We start from the raw sequence: 22,122 nt of genomic DNA on the forward strand, positions 1-22,122 counted from the left end.
AGTAGTAAATATTCCCACCACAGATATTTCTTCCTTGCTGCAGGCCCACCTGCACTATGAAAAATAACGTGGAAGATACGTAGCTCTGGAGCTGGGCAAAGAGCTCTAGATGAATCATTTACATGCTAAAATTTGTTCGCTTTATGTCAACCAAAGGTATTTGCGAATCTTGCCCAACTCTAAGTGCTTCTCTGCTGGAGAAGGAAAAGTTGAAGCAAACCCAGGAGGTTTTCTCCAGCATTTGCATACTGAAATGTTACCTTTTTTCATTTCAGAATTTTCTGAAACAAACTTTGAAAAGTGATTAGAAAGTTCTGGCTCATCATGAAATGCTTGGGGCCTTACAGTACACAGAGTATTGTCTGTTCTCAGCACCACTTTGGCTACAAGAACAGCCTGACTGCGCTATAGAACTGGTGAAAAACTCTAGAAATACTTCCCATTGGCATTCCCATGTTTCTCAAGGGGAAGCAGTTTTTCAGCTTTGTGTTAACTTCATGTGACTAAAACGTTTTTACTTGCACAAATGCTGAGGGAAAGCAGACATCCTATGGGATGGCAGCGCTGACTGGTACGATTTCGAAACTAGTTTCCCCAAACTTCTCATTGCACCTTTTGCACCAAGGCAGTGCAGCCTGGGGAGGGTCTGCCGAGCCCCGTAGCAGCTAAAGCCACGTACCCATGCTGTAACCTTGGCGATGAGAGACAGAGAACCGACCACATTTTAAACTCAGCATTCAATAGAGTTAATCTTTGTAAGTTACTGGTAAAGCAACCCTAACTTTTCTAGCAGTGACTCAAAGGAAGCCTGTTTGGTGAACTAACAAATTATAAAAGCAATGTAAAATTCCCTAACACTGTTTCTCTGATTTGTCTGTACTGAGGGATTCAAACAGCAGGGGAATAGTTTGGGGCTTTTAGAGTGTTTTTTTTATTTTTGGTGCCATTCTGAAGAGCTGCCTTTATTGAAGTACCAAAGCTAGACCATTGGGCTTGTGTAATTGGTCACAGCTAAATTCAGCCTAGACTTCAAATCTCAAATGTTGAACTTGCACGCTGTGCAGGCTTTTCAGAGACAGAATATCTATTCATGTGTTCTAAGATGAAGGAACTGCCATGCCTTCCCAAAATGATAATAAGCAGATTGAGAGGCTGGGTTTACATTGTTGAGCTTTGCTCAGCTCTCATGAACCAGGCTGGGTTAAGGAGATGCTAAAATGAGTTTGTGTAGATTCAGCTATAGATGGTAGGGAATGACGTCTCACAAAGGTTATCTTGTTCTTTCTGCTTATTTTCAAAGGCCAGCGGCAGTATCTGAAGATGTTCTGCTTTAAAGATGTTTTGATCAAAGGCTAGAAAATTGAGCCCATTACAGTATTGATTGAGGCTCAGTACTGAAGTGACTGTTGTTGGATTTGGAGGCGCAGTGTGACTCTGCCCCTTTCTGCCACGACGTTCAAAGCAGAGCGAACTAGGAGTGCTAGTACTGGCCTTTCTGCAGCAGAAACAGCAGAAGGGAGACAAACAGCCCCAGTCAATGCACTGCCAAGTAGTGGAAATGGAAAAATCCATCTTTAGTTGTGCCAGAATGCTGGAGACCTTGAAGGGTGCTGCTGCAGGACAGGCAGCGCGGGCCGGGGGGCGGCCATGGCCCCTCTTCGCCCCAGCGTTGTATCGGTCGTGTTACAGCTGGATGCTCGGCTTCCCTTCCAAAGAGAGAGAGGGGATCGCTGAAAACAAAGTAAACTGATGAGTTTAGGGAGAGAAGTTGAAATACGGGAAACGCACCCACAAAGAGGCACTTAGCAGGCTGTTGTCTCGGTCAGAGATGCCTCATGGCATCGGGTCCCTTCTGCATCACCTCAGGAGCGGCAGATCCCCTAGAAACATGTGGGCTGCTGCTTGGAGATGCAGTTGTCCGGGGAAAATGAGGCGGGGGGACCAGCTAACCAGCTGGCAGACACAGCCGTGGCCTTGGGCAGAGCGAAGGGGGCTGCAGGGGGCTGCCCGCTGCTGGCGGCCCTTCAGAGCACTTCACCCCATGAGGCAAGACCTCAGCCCGGTACGACCAAACTTCAAAACACCAACATGCCGCGCTGGCTGGGAATGCCGCTGCGCCTTGCTGGATCCCCACAGGTGCTGCGTTGGGCTGGCTGCGTGCGGCAAAGCCCAGTCTGGAGACCCGTGCCACCACCGGGGCGGCTGCGGGCTCGCCAGCCCCATGGCTCGGCATGCCCTCAGGCTGCCTGGGGGGGACTCGCTTAGATTCCTCCAGAATTTTGCTTCCTCTGGAAGCATAACTAACGTCTGAGGGAGTTTCGATTCTTGTCTTGCAAAGACAAGCCAAAGGGGACAGGAATGGTCTGTCCACCAGCAGCGCTCGGCCGAGGCGGCCAGGCAAGGCCGGCATCTGCCTTTGTGGGTGGGTTACAAGGCTGGGGAGTGGGTCGTGGGCTGCCCCCGGGCTGCAGCCCCCCATCTAAGGGCCGCTGGCGGTGAGGTGGGTGTGGGACGAAGGACGAGGAGGAATAGCTGCAGGTGGAAACGCGTGGAGCTGGGTTGGTTGAAAGGGGCAGCACCAGGGACTTGTCCCCAGCTGGTGCCTGGCAGGTCAGGGCAGCCCGGAGACCCCCGGGATGAGGTCTGTGGCGCTGCCCACCTCCACCCGAGCTCCGGGCAAGCCGGCACATGAGTGCTTTCCAAACCCTCTTTGCTTCAGCTTGAGAACGAGTGCCCTGCGTTGATGTGAGAAGCTTAAAAACAGAAATACCTCATGCTGTGGGGTGGTGGGATCTGCACCGTGCCGCCACGCAGCCTGGTGGGGTCCATCCTGCACGCGGCAGCCTCCTTTGGTCCCCAGCCCCGACGTGTGCCAAGGGGATGCCACAGGCAGCCGTCCCGCAGCCTGGCGGCCGGGCAACGGGCACTGGGCTTGGGCTCGCCGGGCAGCACCCGCGCCTTGGCTGGGGGGTCTCAAACAAGCCCCCACGGGTTTGTGATGTGCCATGTCGAACCCCACCGGCTGCGCTTAATTACTCGCCAAGGCACAAGGGGGCACCCATGGCTAAAGCTTTAATTACTGACACCCGGGAGCACCGATGTCCCGCGGGTTTCCCCTCCCCCCCCTGTGCCTGCCCCTTGCAGGGGCCGGCTGAGGCTGGGGGGAGGGATGGGGAACCCAGAGGGTCTTGGCAAGGTGAGGACATTTCCAATTCCCTTCCATAGGGAAAAGAGGAGGGGTACGAAGACGCTTCCCTTTGTCTGGAGGTTTAACTAAAGTCTGCTGAAGTCATGAGATATTAAGGTAGGACCACCAAAATAATGCTTTTAGGCATTTTGCTTTGGTTTTTTTCTACAGATGCTGTTTTGAATCCTTGCTTGTGACATGTTCAGCACCAACTGTTGCACTATCAAGAGACAGTCTTTTATAATTAAAGACAGGTTCATATTTTTGCAATTTAAGGATGAAACTAGATTTCTGGGATAAAAGTAAAGCTTTTCAGGATTTTTCTTATGATGTTTACAGAGCAACCTAGAATTTTGTAGTGTCTTTACAGTCACATGAAAACTTCAAAATACTCATAAGTAAGCAGGTACCTCCTGTGGGTTGTTATTGTTTTGATTTTTCTGTTTATTTTCAGAATTGTTGATTAACTCTCAAAATTGCCAAACACCTTTATGGCCTTGGCGCCTTCAGTAAGAAATACGATGTTCTGCATTTCTAATGTGTCTTCTAAAATGGAAGATTGAATGGAGATCCTGGCTGTCTTTCTCCACTTTCTCCCCTTTCTGCTCTCTGGACTGTGCTGTTTCCCCACCTGCATTAGTGTGTCTTTCCAGCGATGCTACCCCCCTATACATCCTTACAACTGCAACTTTAGAAACTCCATATGCAGAAGATTAATTGTACTGGTGGGCAATGCCAACAGCACGAGCAGTTCTTCCCTCCCCTGCACCGAGAATGGAAAGAGCCTTTCCCACTTGGATCGGGAAAGGCCTGAGCAAACAGATAGGCTCTGCAGCACACCCCAGGGTCAGGGCGCAGGGGCAGGGATGGGGGTCCATGCAGGGAGCCTCCCCCCTCCTCCTCCCAGGCACAGACAGCTAGAGACCGCAGCTCTCCCGCTGCTGCTGCTGCTGGGTGTCTGTGCAACAAGGGAAATGAGCCTGGAGAAAGTATTATGTAGGGAAGAATTCCTGGAGCTTGCCAGTAAGAACTTCGCTAGCTGTTGGGTACCTGGAGGCGCCTGTCACCCCACAACCTGCCTCTCTGCCTTCTCACCGTTGTTCTCACCCGGCACACAAGAAGCCCAGCAAAAGCAGAGGTTCCTAATTGCCCTTATTTTAAAGCAAACCAGTCTAATCTCTGCTGAGTGAGCAGAAACTCTCATTAATTTGGAACAGGGAGGGAGGAATGTGTAATGGGTGAGGAAGCATGGGTGAGCTCAGTGCTTGTCTCCACAGTAAATGCACCTGCGGTGAGGGCGAAAGCCCCATCACAAGCTCTGGAGGAAGGTGCCGTTACTCTCTGCAGCTGTGTGGCACGCTTGCTGTGCACAGCACCGGACCTTCTCCCCCTCTTGCCCACAGCAGCTTTGATTTTTGCAATGGTGGAATGTTGTCTATGTTTATGTTTTAGTGCCTTTTTATTTGTTGCTGTTTTTTAAATATGCTGGTACTGCGAATAAGGTTTTCTTTGGGACAGTGGATCAAAGCTAAAACTATTAGCTTCTATCAGACACTTCCCAAAAATAAGTTGGGAAATTTGTGGCGGCTCATTATCTTCAGCACATGGTTGATGTGTCTAAAGCCTGCCAGACTTGCATGCATGCAGCCTTAATGATGTTAAAACAGGCAATAGTCACTGTGATATGATACTCTTGAGTGGCCTGAGGAAGTTATAATGTGTATTTCTTACATGTCAGTGTGCTAAAAAAAAAAATGTGCTGGGCAGAGCTTGCTCAGTTTGTCAAAGTCTTAGGTTGTTTCTAAGCTTGCTTCGTCCATAAGTACGGAAGTGAGGTAGGATGTGAAATTTGTGGTTTCTGTGATCTGGGGTTAGTGTCCCCTCAGGACTCCTTTTCCCTGTTTTCTTAAAAATTTCAACTGTGAAGTCTTCAGTGCTGGGAACATTTTCTTTGCACTTGTCCAGCTTGAGCACAATGAGGGCCTCAGCTGGGTGCCTGGGATTGCTATAACATGTCAAATAATAGAGGGAGGCTGGACATGACCAGGCATCTTTTGGTACAAGATAGAGGGGATACGCTTCGCTGTATGCACACACATGTCCTAAGGAAACGAATAATTTCTATTGATGTGTATGGTATAAGAGGACATTAAAAAACAAAAATATATTGCAGTTCAAAGGATGTGTGGAAAAGATGTATATAATAGAAAAAGTGTTAACACAAGGATGCAGAAGTGAGGAAGAGGCTTGTGTTAAAACAACCATAGTTATTGCAAGTCCAGGAAGAAGGTGTAAGTTCTATTTTGAGCCTCCCGAATCCATTGTGAATGACTCTTGCCATCTGGTGTGATCTCTGAACTCCAGAGAATCCTTGTTTGTGTGTTCTGGGATGCTCCAGCCAGGAAGAAACTTGTAGAACCTGCAACTGCTGAGCCTTGTACTGAGGAGACACCTGGGTCACGTCAGGCTGAAATGCAGAGATCGACTGATAATCTGAAGTGAAACCCTGGATCCAGTCTGAGCCGATGAGTAACCGGTCAGAGTATGTCCTGGTGTCCCAGGACAGCCCCAGACCCGAGCAGGGTGAAATGCTGTTAGTTTTACCTTCCTGCTGCGTTTGGCGAGGGTGAGGATCGGACAGTCTGGGAGGAAGGAGCAGCGTGCCCAGCATGTGAGGTCCGGTGCGAGCCAGCACCGCAGGCTGGCAGTCAGGGGACGTGGAAAATCGAGCTGGATATGCCGCTTTGTGCACGAGTCTTTCATTCCAGAGCCTGTGTTTGTCTGGTGGCTAAAGGGAGGGCAGAAAGCCAGGAGGGAGCCGGGATCTGCTGAACCCAGCCAAGGCATTTATCAGGGCAGTTGTTGTCTTCATGTCAGCCCAGTCAAACCAGGGGGAGCATCCAGTTGTTTGGGGGGAGTAATTTGTAAGGAGGGGGAGAGAGCAGCACCTGGGCAACAGTCTTGGAAATGACAGTCATTTTAGCTTGCACCTAAGCTCTAAGCTATTGTGCCTGTTGCATGTAGGAGAAAACGGAGGAATCTCAGATCCCAAAATGGTTAAAATGATGCTCAGTGTTTGTCAATCAATGTTTTAGAATCAGAAGAAAAAAATATGGGATGAATAGAAAAGATGGATATCTTTTTAGGATATCAAATGAGTATTTTTGGGTGTAGGAAACCCTCTCCTAGGTACAGGAGAATTTCTGGGTGCGGATGCGGAGTGCTTTTGGAAAATCAAACTGTTGGAACAATGGGGTTTGTTCTGGGATTGAAAGTGAGGTTACAAAGGTGGAAGCACCTTGAACCAGTTGTTTTCAAAATCTTTGGCATTAGCATGTTAGCCTCCATCTGTGTTTACAAACTGAGATTAAGAGCTTTATTTCCATTATGTTAATGAAAGCTGGTTTTAAAAGCCTTACAAACAACAAAGACCCAAAAGCCCTTTGTCAAATGCAGGTCTGCGTCCATTCGCAGTGACTTTAGAGTGAGCTGTTGCTCTCCTTTCCCCTTCTGGCTTTCATCCCAATGTAAAACAGTGGTTTAATTATCCAATGCCCTGCACCCGGGGTTTCTTTTTCATTTTCCTTGATATTTAAAAGCAAGTTGGGCAGGACATTAACATGTCCCACCCCCTTAGTTTATTGAAAGCCCATCTTGCTCACATTTCAATGAAACTTAGCAGAAACTCTCCCCTTTGGAACTGGATCGTGACATACTAACCTCAGGGGTTTCAGCTGAGATTTGCTTGTTTGACTTTTCCCTGGATTCAGTGACCTAGTTCCTCTGTGCTCCCTCCCTGATGGGAGGAGAGTTGAAGGGCACTTGAAAGAGAGATCTTTGAAAGTTGCCCGATTTTCAAAGGGTCCCCTGAAATTGTTTGCACTGGCTTCGGCTTGTTTCTTACCTTCCCTTGCTCCTTGTGAGTCCACTTTGAAAAAGGACTGCGTAAACAGGAAATAATAATATCAATAAAGAAAAAGTCTTTTTATTATAGTTGGAAGAATTAATGGTGAATTCTTGTAGAGTAGGCACTGTAACAGCTACAGTTACTGAGCAACAAGCCCTGAGCTGCTCAGGCACCCTTTTGCTCATCTGTCCTGAACACTGTAAAAGGCTCATCCAAATCCATCCCCTGTTTAGTGCCACAGGGCAGCCTGTTCTACTCTGGAAACGTAAAAGCGTTCAGGAACCTAACTTCAAGAACTATTCCCAAACTCCCAGGCTTTGTAACTTGAAGCATTAAACCATTATTGTAAAATCTTAGAGAAAGGTGTTGGAGCCAGTGGGCACAGCAAGGGCTGGGAAAGTGTGCTAAAACGCCTGCCCAGTCCCTGGGTCAAAGGGCAGATCTCGGGGTTGGCTTTGTGTCCCCACGTGGGAGCAGGCAGTGTCGGGACAGGAGCCACGGACCCAGCGGTGGCTCTGTGGGCCAGCAGCAGGGCACGGGCAAGGGCGGGCAGGACACGCTCCGCTGGGCTGGCCGGGCAGCTCCCCACTGGTACCAGAGGGGCTTCCCGGAGCCTCCCAACTGCCCTTTCTGCTGGGAGCCGGGATGCTCTGGGCTGGTGTCTAGCGGGGAGATACTTGGCAATGCTGATTTTCAGATGGGCTGAGGTCATGCTCACAACGCCATAATAAAGACAGTCGACCTGGGGCTGCTTTTCTTTGCCTTCTGGCTTGCAACTTTTGTTAGTAGTTGTCTTTTCAAACCTGACTTTTTCATTTCTCCCCTCTAGAAATACAAATTGCTACCAACACATTTGGTTTTCTTTGAATGAGTAAAGGATGCTCACAGTCCCAGGGCCTTAGGAAACCTCTACTATTGCACACTAAGAGTTAGTAACACAGCACTTGGTTACTTCTAAGTGTTAGCAGCAGAGCGCTTTTGATCCATAACACGTGGCCTGCAACCACTGCTCTTGAGAAGATGCAAGGACCAAACCAAACTGTTGATGCGCTGCATCGGCATCACTTGTCGGCTGCCTCCCCAAGTGCTGCATGCAGCTGCTCTGCTGGCTTTGGCACTTCAGGACGGGGAACACTGCTGAGATTCACTTTTCTCTTTTGGATGGCTGCTCGAAGTCTGTCCAATACTTCCTTGCAGGGCTGAGACAGACTTGCAGTCTTCTCACAGACATGTGGAGATAGCCGTGCCTGTTTCTCAGCCAGATTGCTTAACATCTGGTGATCTTGTTTTGCTAGAGTCTCTATTGAGGACTTACAGGTACAGGTGGCCTCAGTTCTTGGCACCTTTGGCACATCTGTGTTCAACCAGGTGCTTTGCTCCTGACTAGAAATCCCAGCAGATTGGATTTGCCCTCCCAGACTCCCTCTTCCTTGCTCTGCTTCTCTGCTTGATGCCTGGGAATCCTGCTGCCTCGCTCAGACTACACTGGGAAGTCTCAGATGCTGGCTGATGCCGGGAAGGCAACCAGAGCTGGCAGAACTGGTTGGTTGTGATTTGTGTGGTCCATATTCTGCTGCCTATCGCCAGCAGCAGGCTCTCCCTGCATAGCATGCCATATTATTTACATTTTTGCTCAGTGTGTTCTTCTCTGGCACAAAGAACAAAAGCACACTGGTATGGATGGGTGAAAATGCATAGCTTTGTTATTAAAATCGGGACTTTTCCTGCTTGGACTTTTGCATTGGAAATAGCATCCAGTGATTAATCTCCTCCTGGCTTTGTTCTTTTTATGACTGAGGGATTGGCTTTTGGAGGACTTCCTGCTTTTTGGGAGGGGCTTTGCAAGGTTGATTAATCTGTAGTAATAGTGGCTGAAGTCACCAGAGTTTCTATAGTGACCAGATGGAGATAAGAAAGTACTTGCTAGTGGTAGTTGCTGAAGATGCTGGATGCCAAAATTGCAAACTGTTTTTAAACAGACCAGCCGAGCAAAAGAGTTCCGTGGCTCCGCAGTCAGCTTGGACCTGAACGTCCTCTTTGTTTGGCTGAACAAAAACCAGATAAACAAAACACTGAAGGCAATTAGCTTTGTTTGCTTGCCTTTGTCCCCTCTTCTCCCAAATCATTGTAAAATTAGGAATAACGCCAGTGAATTCTGTAGCTATTCAGTGGACTGAAGCTGGTGCACAGAGGATGAGAGACAAATAAGTATAATACTGCTGTTTTCAATAACCAGCCCATTCAATTTTAGCTCTTAGTCCGTCTATTTCTCTGTCCCAGATTTAAGGAGACGTTTTTGATCACTCTTGTAAATGAGAGTACAAGCATTGCTGTAACCATGTAGCTAGGTGTTGGTACCACACTTATCTTGGGAAGGTCTCTGCTTTGCTCAGCTCTGGCCACCTCCTTTCTTTAGAAGTTTTACTGCAGCCTCTTGGTTGTGTCGGGGGTTGCAGATGTCACCTGTGAATCAAATAGCGTGTCAGCAAGCGGATGTGCTGGGCACTGGACCGTGCTGTTAAGTGACGAATTTCCTGGATGTACATGCCATGAAGTTCACTGCAGAAAAGTTAGTATTAACCTCCCCCTTCTGACAAAAGCTTTTTGTCTGCTGTGTGCATCAGCTGGAGAACAGCTCCCATCAAAGCTTGTCACGGGAACACTGCTGCATAAAACATACGGTGTGGAAACCCACCCGAGGGGACCAGTGCTGGCTGAAGCAGTGCAGGTAACACCCATGCTGTACGGCACAAAGGCAAAGGCAGCATCCCTGGATGGGAAACATGCGAGTGTGTGGACTTTCTGGGTGCTGGAAGCACCCAAGGTGACACCAAGCCTGCCTGAACTTGCTGTCCCTGTAGCCATGACCCTCGAGCACCACGCAGCCCAGCCTGCAGCACCGTGCATCCAGCCCTTGGTCTGTACATGGTCTGTAACCGGCACGTGGGAGAGGTGTGAGGTGCTGGGGCTGTGTGGAACGTGTCCATGCAGTCAGCTGTTTATTCCTACAGGTCCTGAAAGCTCCACTGTAGGTTTTTGTGGGAATACACTCCCTCCAGCCTAAATGAGGGTTTTGTGGTCCGGCCTGTTGTTTGCAATGAGCGCGGGGAACTGCTACAGTGCTGTGGCGAGGGGATGCCGTGGAAGGTGACAGGCGCGCAGCACCCTGGGGCAAATGAAGCCCGGGTTGAGCAGCCTTCCCCATCCCCTCAAAAAATATTCTGTGATTTGTGGGGACAAAGATGGGGACTTCCCATGCTGATGAAATGAAAATGAAAGAGGTTGTTTGGCTGCGTTGTTTCTGGTAGCTCAGTGCTTTGTCTCCCTGGCTCCTGTATCAGACTTTGCCTGTGACAATGACCAAGCCCTTGCTGCTACCTCCGCCTTGTCTCCCTGGTTAATTGGGCTCCTCCCTGCCTTTCCAAGGCTGTCACAAGGTCATTTTCACAGTTTGAGGGGCTCAGCATGAGCAGGGCAGCAGGACGGGCCATAAATCACCGAGAGCTGTGGGGCCGCTGGGCCCATTCACAGCGCACTCAGCCAGCGCCGCGTGGCGATGCTCTGGGTCCAGGATCCATCCAGAGGGGACTGGTGCTCAGTAGCCTCCTTGGGCTCCCTGGGAACACCCCAGTCGATGCTTCACCTTCTCTAACCCTTTTAGCATCGCTTTAGACATACGGCCTTTGATGTGACTGCAGCTGTCGGAGGCTGGTGTCTGCCCGGAGGGCAGCGAGCTGCCCACGAGCACCATTCCTGCGGGATCTGCCAGCACAGCCTGAGAGCAAACAGGGCTGGGCTGGGGCAGACCGGTCCAGGCATTTTCTAATTCCCAGGAGTGTTGCACCTCTATCTGCAAAGCTTTCCTGTGGCTGAAGGCTGCTTCCCTCCAGCGGCTGTCACGGGTGCCTGGGAGGATGGGGCACGCACAGCATGGGTGCAGCACGGGTCCAGCACGGGTGTGCTGCGCGTTACTGGTGCAGAACACAGGTATTGAATCTCACGGCAGAAGCAGGAGCTCTTTCAGGCCATTTCTCGGAGAAAGACATCTGGAAGAGGGAACTGGTGCAACCCTACTCTATGGGGGATAAAACCCCTTAAGCAAAGCAGGTCAATACCGCTGATGGGCTGACAGCAGCAGCTGCCCAGAGCGCGCCATGCCTGCCTGCCCCCTGCGCTAATAAGCTGTCCCTAGCTGAGGCTGTTTGATGTCACTTTGCTACCTTCACTTTGCGTGGTTATTTCTGGCCAAGGCAAGATTACGCCTTCAGTGGGCGTTTGGTATGTCAGTAACTATAATTAAGCTTTTGTGGTTCTCTTGTAAACTCTGGAATCTATAATTTTCAGGACAGTCCCCTCCTAGTATTGCTAGGGGGAAAGGGTGGTCTTGTTGGACTGAAAAAAATAATTAAAAATCAAAGCTATAAAATAAAACGCTGATCAGTATCATTTACAGGTATTTTAGTTCAATAATATTTCCCCTTTAAAGGAGGAGGAAATAAAAAAGCTCGTCATTTCTTGCTATCTTCCACCTACTTTGGGGAAGGTTTTACCCAGAATCTGGTTTGTTCCTGTTGCTTAATAATGACATGTCAGAAAAAATTAAAAAAAACAGCTCAAGACAAAGGGGTGAGGAGCACAGAGAAACTTTATTTATTCTCTGCAGGGTCCCTTTGACCACGTACGTAGGACCAGCGTGTTTTACCAAGGGCAGTGATGGCGCGAGGAGGCTCTGTGGACTTGTGGCCTGGTGGGCAGAGATTCCTGGGGTCTCCTTGCTTTGCTACTCACTGTGACGGGGATGGGACAGGTTACTAATGGTCTGATTTTATTTCTGAAGTTGGAGTGATGTGGAGTTGCTGGGAATGTGCAAGTGCTCAGGCACCTCTTTCAGAATTGCACCTTGATGTATCTGTATATCTGTATATCCAGCTGGTGAATGAGGGAAAACTGCCTGGGTGGGTGATGAATTAGGGATCACATTAATAACTGCAAAGTGCTTGTAGGATGCTATAATGAAAGGCACATTGGGGCATCAAAGTGTTTTTTGTAGTAACGACCTGTTCATCATGTGTTTGATGGGGGTGGCTGGTTTGGGTGTTTTCTGTGTGTGTTGTTTTGAGGAAGGCAAAGGTGAGCGCCCCATTACCCACATCAATTAATGGCTGAGGCTGCATCAACCATTTACAGCGTGGCTGTCGGGTGCACTGCACCAGTGTTACAGAGAAAATTAGAGCAGGAGTACCTGCTCCCTGCCTAGGGCGTATACACTGACAGGAATATTATCAAAGTATTGTTGCCTATTCAAGATTTAATAGATGTAAAATATTAAATTGTCTCATCTCTTCCATTCTACTGATTAGTGCAAGTCTTGCAGAGGTGAATGTTGGTCTGGTTTGTGGGCTAAATGTGGGATTCGATCGGAAAAGAGGCACAGTCAGAGCCATTTGGAGAAGACCACCTCAGGACACACTGAGCAATGAAATGAGATTAAAAGTTGTCCTTTTTAATCTGAACAAGAAAGAGTGTAATGTTAGCTCATAATGAAGAAAAGCCAGAGAAAAATAATGTAACATGAGAAAGGCAGGTGTTCAGGCTGGCTGTGAAGCAAGATAACACTGAAAAAACACAAATTTTGTTTGTGTCTGAAGCAAATATTGAAACATGGCGACTTTGCCAGTGGAAAAGTTTGCTGATGACACACGAAGGAGATGTTCCATATGAAGAGGGATTTAACTGTTTTCTGAGAAAGTGGAGAGTAAACAGTGTTCCTTCCCTGGGTTTTGGAGTGTAGAGCTTGACCCTGACCTAACCCTCACCAGTGACAAGGCTCTTCTTCAATCCCACAGACTTTGGGGGAATGGCAAATGGGAAGCAGGTTAAAAATGTCTTGATTTGGTCTATACAGCGGTATGCTCTGCAGTGATGCCACTGGATGCTGCAAATGAGGACTTACCCCTTTGGTTACGATTTTGAAATACATAAAGGCCAAGCTCTCTGTGCTATTCCACAAACATCAACTTCAGCTGAACACATAGAAATTCCTTGCGGTTCTATTGCTGTAACTGTGAGCACTGGAAGTTCAGGATTTTTATGAATTCTTTACTAACATTCGGCCCTGGCTTTTTTTTTTTTTTTTTTTTTTTTAATCCCCTGAAAGCATGGCGAGGGTGCCATTGAGTGTTGGCAGTATTTATGTATTTATTTCTGTTTGCAAGTACATATAAATCTGCTCCCACATCTCTACATGGCGAATGGGGGATGCCCAGCTGCAGTCAGTGGCACGCTGTCAGTTTATATCAAGAACAAGTTTGGCAGTTTAAATCCCCCTAAAGCACACGAGGAAGATCTATACACTGCCTCCTACAGAGCAGCTAGTCCAGGAAAGAGTTTTCTGGCAGCTTAGTGAAGTGTGTCCCAGTGACTTTCCTCTGCAAAAACTTTAGCTATCTTGTGCAAAAGGATTTGGAATTCTTTTTTAAAACAATAATAATAGGAACAGTGACTTCATTATGCAGGATTGAACAACAGACACTCTTGACAGAAAAATCCTCACTAAAAAATCCTAACTAAAATAAAGGCTTTCCTGGTTAACCGTGCAGGGATGCCAATCACGCCGCACACATAATGCTCTGGTTGGCTGCCGTGGGGTAGCTCACGCTGGAAACTGAAGCATTGCAGAGCTGTGTGGGATTTGGTCCAGGTATACAGTTCAGGGGGATTTGCCTTTGGCAGAGAGAAACTACCTTCAACAGATGTGTTGATGGGATCAGAGCCCCTGATGCTCTGATTATTGCTTTAGTAAAGGGATTTACAAATCACACGGAACAGACAAGCTCAAGAGCCTGAGGGAGAAGGACCAGCAAAGCAGTTTGTCGCAGAGCAAAGAGCAAATCTGTTAGTGGTGATCTTTCCTGTTCAAAGGTTACCCATGGGCAAGTCCTGGTGAAACCAGAGCATGTTCTGGAGGCCTGAGAAGTCAATATAAGTCTTTGTGGTCCCTGACAGGCTTTAGGCAGGATCTCCATGCTGGGAGAGCCATAACAATGCTGATTAAATTGTTTATACTGTATCTAACTTGCTGGAACGTTAACCGCTTCTCATTCAGCAAGTTTGGCCCCATCAGGGCTGAGCCGAGTGCATCCCGAAAGGACGTTTGGTGGGGATGGAGGTGGTCCAGCCCCTGACACTCCTGAGCCTTGTGCCCCCCGGATCCAGTGATGAGCCCAGCAGTACACAAGGGCTCCTCGGCTTGGGGTCCTTAATGAAAGGCCCTATGGTGAAGCCGCTTTGATGCACTCTGTACAGTACAATTGCATTTGAATTACAATAAAATTAAAAAAATACCCTAATACCTCCCAGGCTCTGAAAACAAATAAGCAAACAAAGTCTCCTTCCATGAAATCCCGTATCAGTCACTTAATTTTATTTCCCCCTTCTTTGGGGAGGAGGGGATTTATTTCACCGGTAAGGTGTATAAATATTGACTTAAAAAAAAAAAATAAAAAATTGGAGGAACAGAGACACAACCAGGTCTCTCATTAGTCCTTACCCAAACATCAGTAAATACAGTCTTTCTGCAGTGGCACCAGTTTGGAGAGCTTTACCAAATACTATTGCTGTTGAAGTGGAGAGAGAGCGAAAGAGTGCAGATATGCAGAAGTGTGTTTGCTGGAAGAAAAAAAGCCTGTTAGCTTTGAAGCAGATTTGTATACTGTCAGTTAACATACTGAGTATGTCAGAAGAGAACCTCTCTGTGAAAATGGCCTGTGTTTCTGCTTTATGTGTTAACAATTCAAGCGAAGTATGAAGAAATCAAGCATTGTTCTGCTCTAAGTGGCACAGATTGCGTTTCAGCCAGTGCAGATAAAGTGCTAAGGATTGTCTGCTGTGCTCCAGAAGATGTATTTGAATTGCATGTTTAATCGGCAGGGTTTTTTTTTTTACGTGGGCCTTTACAGCCAGATAAAACTGAACAATCCCTAATGAACTCTGCATCTGGATGATGGCAGGTTGTGGCGAATATAAAAGCTGGTTGGGAAATAGATTTACACTTTCTCCTTCAGGAGAGGCTGCTGCCAACTGCACAGTAAAGTAATAACAGTTCACTGGCAGCACTGTATGTCTGAAGGTCTTAAACTTCTTTACACATAAGATGATCTATATCACAAGCTTCACTCTAGAGACAAGGAAATAATGGCACAAAAGCAACGGTTTAAGTTGCTGCGGGTCACGCTGCAGGTCACTGGAATAGTGAAAACCAAAACCGAGCTCTGCTGAGCTCTGGGGTAGTGTGTGATCCTTCGGACACAACTGCCTCCCCGCAGAGGAGAGCTGCCTCCTTTGGTCTGGGACATCCAGGACCAAAGAGCTGTTAAGCAATGAGGTGATGCCTCTTTCCAGCAAACGCGTTACATCACTTTTCACCAGAATAGTGATGGCCAACTGGTTGCAGAAATGGCTGAATACCATTGCTGAAGGAAACGGTGTCATGGCAGTACACCGTAGCTTAGATTGTTAAGCAATCCCCGGTTATGGCTGTGTTGTATCTTAGGCTACACAAAATGAATTGCAGTTGTTTTGGTGCTGATAACTCAGAACTTGGTGAACTACAAGATTTTGCTTAACGTACACATGTGTGTACACGCAAAGGGTGTCTCATCCTCGTCACTGCTAAAGAAGCTTTTTTGGTGTCGTTAGTGAGCCCAGTGCAGGGTGGAGCACAAGAGATGCTCACCTCAACTCTGTTGAGTCTCACCCTTCGTTCATTTTGCCCTGGACTTACCATTTCCACTTCAATTGCTTCCTGACATAAGGCAGATATGATTTCCCTTTGACCAGTAAACTGCTCCCACAGGCTTGCCCAACACCAGTACACAGGGTTGTCTTTCCTACAGCAGCTGAACTGGTTGTCAGTTCCAAAACAAAAAATACATCTTGTTTTACTTGTAAAAAAACCTTTTTGTTTTACATAGTATTACCTTAAATGTTACTCATAACAAAAAGTTGTTTTGATTTCTAAGCTCTTCTTCCTTTCCCCTCCCTGTTGAAACTACTCAGAATCTGACTCAGGCTTTAGTTTCTGTCTGTCTTGCATGAAATCTTTGTACCAGGCATTTGCATTGTAACATGCTGTCTCTTGAAGGCCAAGATCTTGCCCTGATTCCTGTCTCCCTTTTGAACTCGGCCCTGAGGCTTGCCGGGTGTGCAAATGAGCTCCAGCTGCTATAAGCACCATGTTCTCGAATTTAAGCACATGCACCCGCGGAGCAAACAGCACCTATTCTCTGAAAGGACGTAGCGTGACTCGGTAGCCTGTACCTTCGGGTGCTTGTTGCCTGCAGCCACCTACCCGTTGTCCGAGGTGTTTGGGACAGCTCGGGCTTGCTGCTCCTGCCTTCACCAATTCTGCATTGCCTGTGCAGGGACTCTGGCACGAGCGCTGACCCACACCTGAGTCAGTGCTACCGGGGTATCCAGAAAGCTGACAAACCACACTAGAATTTGGCAGTGCTGCCTAAAATTCATAAGCACGATGTGTGTGAAACCTGCAGGGTCCAGATTTACATTTTACGTGCTGGTTTATGCTTCTGCCATAGTAATATGCTGCTGTTGTTGCTGTTGCAGTAGCAACCACAGCAGCAGCTGTCCTTAATATGCAGGAAATTATTTAGATCGCCAGGCACTTTTCCTTCCTGGTGTAATGTCCATCTTTGCCACAGGAGAAGGCACACTCAGGGTGGTTCTGTTTCATGAAGAAAAGATGTGCTGTTTCTTTAGAGAGAGATCACATTACCTGCACTCAGGTGGGACAGCACACCTCCATCTGCACCAACCCAACAGGGTCCTTTAGCATGTGGGTGGGAAAAGCGCTTGTGCTTGCTGATGCATTACTGCATTTAACTAGCAAACTTCCAGACTGTTCCAGAGGAATTGCTGCTCCACGTGCAGCAGCCAGTGGGGATTTTGATGGTAAAAGGGGGAAACTGGCTTTCTGCTGTGCAGTTCAAAATGGAGCACAGGATCCCCATGCTACGCCAAAGACAGCCTGCTCTGCTCTGTAGGCTGGGGGGCACTGCCCACAGCTGCCCAGTGTTGCTGGCTCTTGTGTTTTCCAGTAGCACTGGTGACTGAATAGGTCCTAAGCAAGGGACAGGCTGAACACAGCTTAGGAACAGATGGACAAACACAGAAAAGAAAGGGTTGTTAGCAAAACCAGGCAGCCTTTGCCTGGTATCTTAAATACAGTTGGGATTCAGGAGCTGTAATACCTTCCTGTCAAAGTGTGCCGATGCGCTGCTCCCATCACAGCTTACCTGCCAGCTTGACACTGCTTGCCTGGAACATCTGCTGGGCAATTTGCTTCACAGCCATCCTGTAAAACTGTAGTTCTCTAAATACCTAAACAGAAGTGCGTGACAGAGTTGTAATCCGCAGGCGACATTTCCTTGGGAAGGGTGGGCTTGGACTTGTATCACTGCATGGCGTTTCCTTTCGTTCCAATGGAAGAAGGTTCCGTTTAACGATTAACAGCCATTCCTGCCTCTCGGCTGGCTGGGCAGCCCGGTGCGATATGGTATAGTGGGAAAGCACAGAAAGATCAGTCTTTGCCAGACGTGGCATCCCCACAGCACCGGTCAAGAGACAAAAGCCTTTAGTGTTCCCGAAAAGAATTTAAAACATTTTACATCAAACAGCTGCAGAAGTTCAAACATGTCACCGCTAGCCTGTGGCACAGGATGGGATAGGGTCTGTTGGAAAGGCTGCGGAGAGGGGAAAATAGTGCTGGGCAGTAACTTGGTTACATACGTGATTTCTGAGCTTTCTGTACCATCTCCTGTATAATTAATGCCCTCCCTAGTGAACTGGGAACCAGAAACATAACCCACAGCAGCTTTTGTATCACCAAACAGCTGTCAGACAGCAGTCTTGGAAATCAGACGTGCTGCGTGTTTTGCTCCTCAGCTGAAACCTCCTGTTCTTGCGGTGGTGGCTGAAGCCAGAAGGTGAAAATGAACAGGAGCACCAGCTAACTGGTCCCAGCAGGGCCAGCTTCTGCTTCCGTGGAGATGTTGGATCTGCCATGGGTGGAGAGACTTCTCAGGAACCAAATGAAGCTCATCAGCAGGTTTTTGCTCATGACCAGGTCCCTACGGGGTAGGGAAGGCTTTAGCCCAGGGCTTGAACTAGTGCCAGGATTCAAACAGTGTGGGAAGTGTCCGTGCAGTCATGTTCAATGCAGGATCCGAACAGAAAAGTCATGTAGGGATTAGGGGAATTACATACCTGGGAGAGCGTTGCAGTGGAGCGTGGAGCACGTATAAGGGTAGAGGGGCCGAGCTGCTCTCGAAGGCAGCAAGAAGGGACAGAAACAGTCGCTTTGGCACGAACGTTTCCGCGCCGCTCCAACAGCCGCGGGTCGGTACCAGACCCCATGCCTAATGCTTTGCAGGGGGTTCTTGCTGCCAAGGCTGCTGACATTTGCAGCATAGGTGCTAGTCAGCCCTCAATAAAACATTCCCAGGAGGTGGAAACCAGCGCAGCCAGTCCCTCCCGTGGGCTGGGGGCTGAGCCCTCTTACTGTGGATAATGAATTTTCTGTTCCTGCTGGGCTTACAGGTGTGGATCCAGCCCTCGAGCAGCCCTGCTCCATGTGATGCGTGTTCCTGGGCCGTGCCACATAGCTGTGTCCCCCCATGATTGCAGGGACCATCACCCTTTCGTGCCGGTGGCTCTTCCCACAGAGTGGGTTCCCTTTCCCTGTGGCTCCAGCAACTCTTAGCCAGGTACCAAGTTTAGATCCTCCCGCCCCGGGCTGGGCACAGCATCTCAGCCCAGAGGGGAGTGAAAGGCTCTTTATCCCACCTCTCCTTCTGGTTTGATCTCTCCCACAAGCCTTTCCTGTGCCTTAGGCTTCACGCTGCCTGTGCCTTCTGCCCGGTTTTAAACCTGAATAGGGTATTTATCTAAATATATCCAAATATATTCCTATAATTTCTTGTGAGTTCTGAGGGCAGCGAGTGATTCAGAATACTGTTCTGACTTGTGCAAAGGTAAAAACGATTGAACTGTAATCCAGCGTTGTCCTTCAGGCCAAGCCATACTGGGAGGACAAGCCCAGGTTGGTGTCTGGGATCCTTCTGGTCCTTGAAGCCGGGCGCTGTGAGCCGTGTAGCACAGCTGTAAAGCACGCTCGCCATGCTTCTACATGCCCTCACGCTTGGTTTTCCAAAAGGAGCAAAGAGACAAAATCATACTAATAAGAGTCTTGATGCTAACCAAGCTATGGATCCCGAGGAGAGGTGGGTACTGATCCTTCTGGAAACTGGCTAAATATGGATGAATGCTTTAAAAGCTGTATTTATTCAGGCAGTAATGACATGCTGCTTTTTTGGAGAGGTGCGTTTTGTCAAAAGCAAGTGTTCTGTTCCCTGTTCCCGATGTTGTGTGGCGTGTGGTGGCATTTCCTCCTCCCCTGTACTTTTCTTATTTTGGCTAATTAAACTAGAACAGCCAATGCCAATTCCTTTTTTTTAATTTTTTTTTTTATTTCACTGCTGTGCTGATTTACTTCAGTTTATTTAGTGTTTTAAAATGGCTTCTATTTAAATCTGGAAGGGAAGAAAAATAAATCTGCTAAATATATTTCTATTCAGATCATATGTTGTGGCTTTTCTCTTTTTGAAGAATGAGGTCTAATTTTTGAACCTGAATTCACTTGGCACTGGTCTTGGCTTGAGCAACGTTGGGTTTCCTTTTGTTTTAAACTAATTCCCTTTTTCCTACTGCTGGGCTACATTTATGTCTCCATGCTAGCAAAGCTTTTCTGCATGTGTTTGGTTTGAAAGTGCTCATCTGAGTAAAGTACGGGCAGAGTACTTGAGGATGGGGCTCTAAGTGTGTTTTAGGGTGGTCCTTGGTGCAATGCTGTGGACCTGAAGCATTGCCAGTCCTTACCAACTATCCACCTGCATCCCGTTGGTGTATGTCTTTGTGAAAAGATGCAGCACACCTTTTTGCTTTGTCTTTTCGCTCTGGTAAGCCAGGGCCTTGTTCTCAGGGTAGAGGGGAGCTTTTTGTGGGGAAGGAAGGTTATTTAAATACTCGCTGCTCTTGGAAGAGAAAAAAGGTGTAAAAAGAGCAGGAGGATATAAAGTGTATTCAACAGCGTAGGAATTTCCACGCGCTTTTTTGCGAAGTGTTTTTTTTTGTTTTGTTTTTTTTTTTTTTTATAGATTAAAGCTTTATCTTAAACACTTAGGCTTGGCTAGAATCTGTTTCTCAGCGAGGAATGAATGACTGAGAAACATAGGAAAAACAGCTGGGAAAAAAAATAGCTAAGAAAAATAGAGATTTTATGTGCTTTCTGACAAGCTATGTGATTGCCTCTTGTCCCTAAAGTCCCAGTCCTCGGAGCTGGTCTGGGTAGGTTGTCTCAGCTCCTGGGCCTTCAGATGGTTTTGGGACAGGTTTGTCTGCACAGAGGAGTTTCTTATGAGTATCTGGGTGTGTAACTTAGCTGTACTCTTCTGAAAAGGTTTTTTAGAGGGGATAGTGGATTGTGAGGCTGTTGGTTATCTACCCCAGTCACAACACTGCTTGTTTCAAACTCCTTTGTTATTGTTACTGAAAGCTTTATCTATTATAGCAAGCAAGGAAGCAAAATGCAGATGCCTCAGAGCAAAGGTATGAGTAAAATCTTATGCCTATAGAAACGGGGAGATGCAAACCCACAGACTAAGAGAGCAACCACAACTAAGTCAAATACATGTATTAAAGCAGGAAAGTCCTTAGCATGCATGGTAAAAGAAGACGTCATGTGTGCAGACCTGATTTATGGGGGAAACCTTGATTTTTGGCCACATTCTGAGGTCAGTTTTTTGAGTAAAACCTGTATTGCTGAGTCAGCCCAGCGGGTCCTTGAATTTTCTGCTCCGGGTGTTACCATCGTTCCCTTCTGCTTTCATCTTCAGGTACTTGGTGGGGTGACCTTGATCCTACTTGTGGCTCTATTTTTATTTTTTATTTCCTGAGGAGTGTGTAAGTTTAGTGCCCATACCCGGGTTCGAGGTGCTTTAGTTCTGCCTGGTCCTTCCCCCTGTGCCGGGGGGGGGGGCACAAAAGCCCTTTGTGGAGCGAGACCCTGGGGTGGCTCAGCTCCGATGCCCAGACCCACGCAGGTGCCTCAGCCTGCTCAGCACCTCGCAGGACCTGTCCTTCGCCCTCCAGACCTCGCAGCCCGAGGTCGGGCAGCCCGCCCTTCCCCCCCGGAGCAGCCGTGCCGGCGGAGCGCTCCCCCCCCTGCCCCCGCCCCCAGCGGCCGCCCCGCGCCGCGCCCGCCCGGGGGGGCCCGGGCGCCCCCGCCCCCCGCGGAACCTGCCCTGGGGCTGGGTCTGCGCCCGTTACCGGCTGTTTGCTGAAACCGGACACCTGGGGCACCCCCGCCACCGCGGAGCCCCCCGGCTGCGGCTATTTAAAAGGACTCGGGCAGCCTCGGAACTTGCACCGCTTCCACATCCATGTCCCTCCCAGCTCCCGCTCCCAGCCTCGCTTCTCTCCCGGATCCCTGCAGCATCCATGACCCACGCGTGGAGCGACGGCCCGAGGGGGACCTGCGGGCGCGGGGGGAGGGTTACCTGCTGAGCCCGGGGGGGTGTCGGGCTTGCCGGAGCGCCGGGGCTGGCCCCCCGCCTCGCCGGGCAGGCGCCCGCTGGCTCCCCGCGCAGGAGACACCTTGAGCCTGAAGGGGAAGGAGGGAGGAACGGGCTTTGCTTTGGTTGTTTTTTTTTTTTTTTCCTTCCTCCTTTTTCTCTCTCTTTTTTTTTTTCTTTTTTTTTTTTTTCCAATCATTATTTTTTTAAGAAGTAGAAATTGCCGTAAGCTGCCTGGGCAGTGAATGCCCGTGACCACGGGGCTGCGGGGAGATGTTGCACAGCTTCTCGTCTCGCTGCAAAGTAAGTGCCCAAGGCAGAGCTGCGGTGCAAGGGGGAAGGAGCAGGGCCTGGGGGCACCCAGGGGCGCCCGGAGGAGG

General features: G+C 48.6%; 1 protein-coding gene across 4 annotated transcripts in view; it reads left to right on the plus strand.

The window, feature by feature from the left end:
* COL27A1 (collagen type XXVII alpha 1 chain) overlaps positions 1–22,122 on the plus strand; it is a 189,185-nt gene that overhangs the window by 7,626 nt on the left and 159,437 nt on the right. For 2 of the 4 annotated variants that reach the window (XM_080401111.1, XM_080401114.1), the window contains exon 1: positions 15–22,045. The exons of 1 other annotated variant lie outside the window; for it this stretch is intronic. The gene's annotated coding sequence lies outside the window, so the exon portion shown is untranslated. Of the gene's footprint in view, positions 1–14; positions 22,046–22,122 lie in introns of those variants that run through there. One more of the 4 variants, XM_080401112.1, reaches the window with a different exon arrangement.

The sequence above is a fragment of the Falco punctatus genome (assembly GCF_963210335.1).
Source record: "Falco punctatus genome assembly, chromosome: 9".
Taxonomy (NCBI): domain Eukaryota; kingdom Metazoa; phylum Chordata; class Aves; order Falconiformes; family Falconidae; genus Falco; species Falco punctatus.